We start from the raw sequence: 5,239 nt of genomic DNA, 5'->3' as shown, positions 1-5,239 counted from the left end.
AAAACAAATTGAATAATAAAAAAAAGATTAAAAGAAAACAACAAAAAGAAATTAAAAAATGATTGAAATAAAATAATAAATTATTTAAAAAAAAAATGTTGCTCAGCACTCAAAGAGCCGAGCGGCACCCAAAATGGTAAATAAATGTTTTTAAAACCTATTTTGGCAAAATAAATATTTTTTATACTAAATTGGAAAAAAGCCCGATTTTAACATGAACTTTTCTTTTAGAAAAGAATCCGAAGCGGTTTATGAAACAAGATTTACTCCGTACATCTGTTGGCACTTAAGATTCAGGCAGACCCTTTGGGGAAATTTTCCGTTCTTTTATGACAAGGTTGCTCAAGAACACAAAGGCAAATCGCACAAAGCACCACCACCACCTCCTCCTCCTCCTTCAGTGACCCCCCGTGACACTGCCGTACATGGCTTGCGGTCGGCGTCGGCGGACAGAAGATGGAGGTGCCGGGCTAGATATCGCGACTGGACCGCGTCTTGAGAGTCCTCACTTCTTCAAGATCATTCTCTCCGACACCCTTCAATCTGGGAAGCTCGTAAGTTCAACATTTTCGCAGTCTGTTTCTTATGATTCAGCTCCAGTGTCTCGAGAGTTTCTGTCTTGGTTTAGAGCTGCCGCCCTCGTGCTGTGTACAACGGGGATCTTTCTATGCGTTTGGCTTTGCATCAACATTTTGATCCTTGCGAAAAGAAAGAAAGAACAACAACCCCGAAGAAAAAAGTGTTCAATTTTGAATTATTCTAGATAAAAATCAGCGCTTTAACTTGGAATTGAGGATTGGTTGGCTAAGGATAGTGTGCAGTGGAGAAAGGTGTTGGATCTCCAGCTTGTCTCTCGTCAAATGAAGCAACTATAACTGGAATTCACCCTTACTTGCCCGGTGACACCCTGCTTGTGTTCAAACCGATCTTTCATCGCCCTGTTGCAGAACCTAAAATTTGCTCAGTGCTCTTCCTTTTTTCCCTGCAGTTTCGATTTTGATGAATTTGAGTCCTGGACCTATAAGCTATAACTTGAGTTTTCCTTAATAGGGGATTCCGAAAAAATTCTTAGGAAGATATGGAAAGGATCTCTCAAGCTTGGTGCTACTCAAGGTTCCGGGCAGTTTGACCTGGACTATAGGAGTAGAAAAGCGAAACAATGGCATTGTTTGGTTGTGGAAAGGGTGGCGAGAATTTATGCAGCATTACTCCATTGGTCATGGTCACCTCGTAGTTTTCAAATATGAAGGGAACTCCACTTTTCACATGATGATATTCGATAAGAGTGCTTCAGAGATCGATTATTCATCGAGTGGCATATCGAACCTCGGGAGTGGATTTATCTCGCCAAAGAGAGAGGATGTGGTAGAACTTGAAGTTTCGGAGGATTGCGCTCCTCGTCAAAAAATGGGGGTTGAACCTTATTCACCATGTTCTCAGTTGAGTCCATGCTGCTCATCACAAGATCTCGAAGGTGTGTCTTGTCATTTTGTGAGTCTTGTTTCTTCTTGCAGAGTTCTCTCCTTTGCTAGTTCTTTTTTTAGTACTTGAGAACTTTTTGATAAGCTTGTTTATGTTGACTGATAACATTATGATTTCCGTCATGCTTATAGTGGTTAAGTAGTTACAACTTCTTTAGTGAAGAGAAGCGAATTTTTCATTTGGTCAACTTATCTAAATCTGATTTCCATGACAGTAGTTTCTTCCATTCTGTGTTAAATATGTTCATGGTAAGTAAATCAACCAATGAAAATTTCAAATTGGGATAATCTAAGTATTTCATTGTTTTTTAAGAATAGACAGGGTCGGAGAGTCTAGAAGCAGAGCTAGCCATTCTAAGCCAGTTTTTGGTGGTTCTACAAGTTCGTGGCCTTTCTCTAGTTTTGAATTGGCTAGCAAATTTGACTCAGAGTATCCTTTTTTCAAGGTGGTGATCCGGCCATCTCACATTAAACATGATATAGTGGTAAGATTGAGAGTTTAATTCATTACTATTTTGGCTTTTTTCTTAAGCTGATTGGATTTCTGCAGGGAACTACGTAGCGTTTTCCTTGGATCTGTTCATTCCCATTTGTTTAAAAAGGCATAGATCCTCTACCCCTCATGCTAATTCTAAGAGCACAGACTTTGACGTTCTGTCTTTTGTCCTGTTAAGACTATTGATGAGAGTTACTAAAATTACCATATCTATCTACATTTTGCTTGCTTGCTTGAATAAGGGAATGCTTCCTCAGTCTTTCTTTTTAAAGCATGGGTTGTTCAAACATGTGTCTGGGCGGAATGTTCCTCGTAGTTTCATCATGCAGCACATTTGAAAAATTAAGAAAATCGCGACTCTCAGGCATTCAGACAGAACATGGCCGGTGAAGCTTAGTAGCTATCCTAGTGGGGCGATGTTCTCTTCTGGTTGGATGGCGTTTGTGAGAGGAACTCGCTTGCATGTAGGAAATGTCTGCGTGTTCGAGCTAACTGATAGAGATGATATTGTGTTCAGAATCTACATTTTCAGCGGCGCAGGTAGAAACTTGATTTACATTGTTTGAAGTGAAACTTGTTCTATGCTAAAGATCTTCATCGTCAATTAAAGAACTATTCACACCAATAATGTCTCTTAAAGTTCTCGTTTTAACTCCAGGCAGGAACAAACGGTCTAAATGCAGAGTGAACCATTCTGAGCCGGTATTTTGTGATCCTACTCCTCTGAGGCCTCTCACTACTCCTGAATTAGCCAGTGAATTTGATTCGGAGCATCCCCTCTTCAAACTGGTGATACACCGGGGTCATTTTAAGAGAGTGGTACAATCTTGAGCCTAATCCATCACTGTCATATCTGAAGTTTGATTATGATCTTTATCTAATCTTGCCTCGGTTTTGTGCTGATTTGGTTTGTATTGGGAACCATATAACATGCTATTTTCTTTGGAGTGATCGTGGGCATCCCAGTGGTGGAGTGACGCGGATTCAGGAAAAACAGAAGTAAAGGCTGTAATTAGGAGGTCGGGACTGTCCATTCACTTGGATATCCTCAACAAGTTGCTCCATCACTTTCCGTGTGAAAGGATGGACGGTCACTTGAATCAAGTACCAACCTAAAGTGGCAATATATGGCAGTAATTTGTTCAAAATGCTTTGCATCGCGGGTTAAGATCGATGGCTTTCATGAGCCCCTTAAGACTAAAAGTGGGTCTGATTACGCCTATTCTTAATCCTAAATGGCTAAAGCTCCTGAAACTCACAAATATGGCCTTGTGTGCTTTTTTTTTTTTAAACCAAGAGGGCGTGCATACATTATTGTCCTTCTTTCAACATACATTGATCATTCACATGTTGACTCGTGCAGCATGTTCCCCGTCGATTCGCCAAGCAACATTTTGAAGAATTCGAGGGAACGGCAACTCTTAGGTATTCAGATAGATCGTGGCCAGTGAAGCTCTTAAGATTTACGCACGAAACCTGAGTGTACTTCTCTGCTGGTTGGGCTGCATTTGCCAGAGAAACTCATTTGCATGTAGGAAATGTCTGCATGTTCGAGCTAATTGATAAAGATGATATTGTGTTCAGAGTCTACATTTTCAGCAGTGCAGGTAGAAACTTGATTTACATTGTTTGAAGTGAAACTTTAGTCTGTTTATGGCATGGCATAAGTTCTATGCTAATGATCTTCATAGTCAATTAAAGAAATATTCACACCAATAATGTCTCTTGAAGTTCTCCTTTTAACTCCAGGCAGGAGCAAACAGTCTAGATGCAGAATGAACCATTCTGAGCCGGTATTTCTTGATCCTACTCCGAGGCCTCTCACTACTCCTGAATTAGCCAGTGAATTTGATTTGGAGCATCCTTTCTTCAAACTGGTGATACACCAGGGTCATTTTAAGAGAGCGGTACAATCTTGAGCCTAATCCATCACTGTCATATCTGAAGTTTGAATACGATCTCTATCTAATCTTGCCTCAGTTTTGTGCTGATTTGGTTTGTATTGGGAACCATATAACATGCTATTTTCTTTGGAATGATCGTGGGGCATCCCAGTGGTGGAGTGACGCGGATTCAGGAAAAACAGAAGTAAAGGCTGTAATTAAGAGGTTGGGACTATCCATTCACTTGGATATCCTAGACAAGCTGCTCCATCACTTTCTCGTGAAAGGATGGACGGTCACTTGAATTGAGTACTAACCTAAAGTGGCAATATATGGCAGTAATTCATTCAAAATGCTTTGCATCGCGGGTTAAGACCGATGGCTTTCATGAGCCTCTTAAGACTAAAAGCGGGTCTGATTATGCCTATTCTTAATCCTAAATGGGTAAAGCTCCCGAAACTCACAAAAATGGCCTTATGTGTGTTAACTAAGAGTGCATGCATACGTTATTGTCCTTCTTCCAGCATACATTGATCGTTCAAATGTTGACTCATGTGCAGCATGTCCCTCGTCGATTTGCCGAGCAACATTTTGAAGAATTCGAGGGAACGGTAACTCTTAGGTATTCAGATAGATTGTGGCCGGTGAAGCTCTTAAGATTTACGCACCAAACCCGAGTGTACTTTTCAGCTGGTTGGGCTGCATTTGCCAGAGAAACTCATTTGCGTGTAGGAAATGCCTGCGTGTTTGAGCTCATTGATAGGGATGTTGTTGTGTTCAGAGTTTCCATCTTCGAAAATGGTGGTGAGGACCAGATTCACATTGATTGAGGTGATCATGAAATGTGTTACTTTAGGAAGTTCCCAGCATTGATATGAGTTCAGGATTCTTGACCATGTCTTCTTTATTCAGCAGTGGCGAATCAATCGAAGGAAGACTCTTGTCTGTTCGTGTTTTGTTGTTTTCCGGTGCTAGTTTCGATTCTGTACCGAAGACTCTTTTCCCGACATCCGCATTTCATTTGTTTCACGAAAAATGGATGATTTGCAAATTATTTTCTTAAAATTGATCACTTGGCATAAATAGTTAATAAAAAATGATTTTATTTGACGACAACAGTTTTTGTCTAAACATTTTAACGGATAATGAAAATATTTTTTGTTTATTCATTTTTATAAGCGATATAAGCAATCATTTTACTCTATTTGCTAAGCCATATTCAAATTTACATGAATGTACCGGTTCAGAAATTGAGAAATCAGAGCTGAGAAATTAAGAACTGATTTTTGAGTGTTAACACTCTTAAAAGCTAAAATAGCAAGAATTTTCTGATTACGGCCGCCACGTGAGCACTTACTTGGTGCTTTATCAATTTGTCC

The 5,239-nt window shown here is 39.9% G+C and overlaps 1 pseudogene; it reads left to right on the top strand.

Moving 5' to 3' along the window:
- The first annotated feature begins 279 nt into the window (after positions 1-279).
- LOC125314965 lies at positions 280-4,889 on the top strand (annotated as a pseudogene).
- Positions 4,890-5,239: the final 350 nt, after the last annotated feature.

Source organism: Rhodamnia argentea, chromosome 5 (genome assembly GCF_020921035.1).
Source record: "Rhodamnia argentea isolate NSW1041297 chromosome 5, ASM2092103v1, whole genome shotgun sequence".
Taxonomy (NCBI): domain Eukaryota; kingdom Viridiplantae; phylum Streptophyta; class Magnoliopsida; order Myrtales; family Myrtaceae; genus Rhodamnia; species Rhodamnia argentea.
Note: the sequence above shows the minus strand (reverse complement) of the source record. Positions and strands in the feature narration are given on the sequence as shown.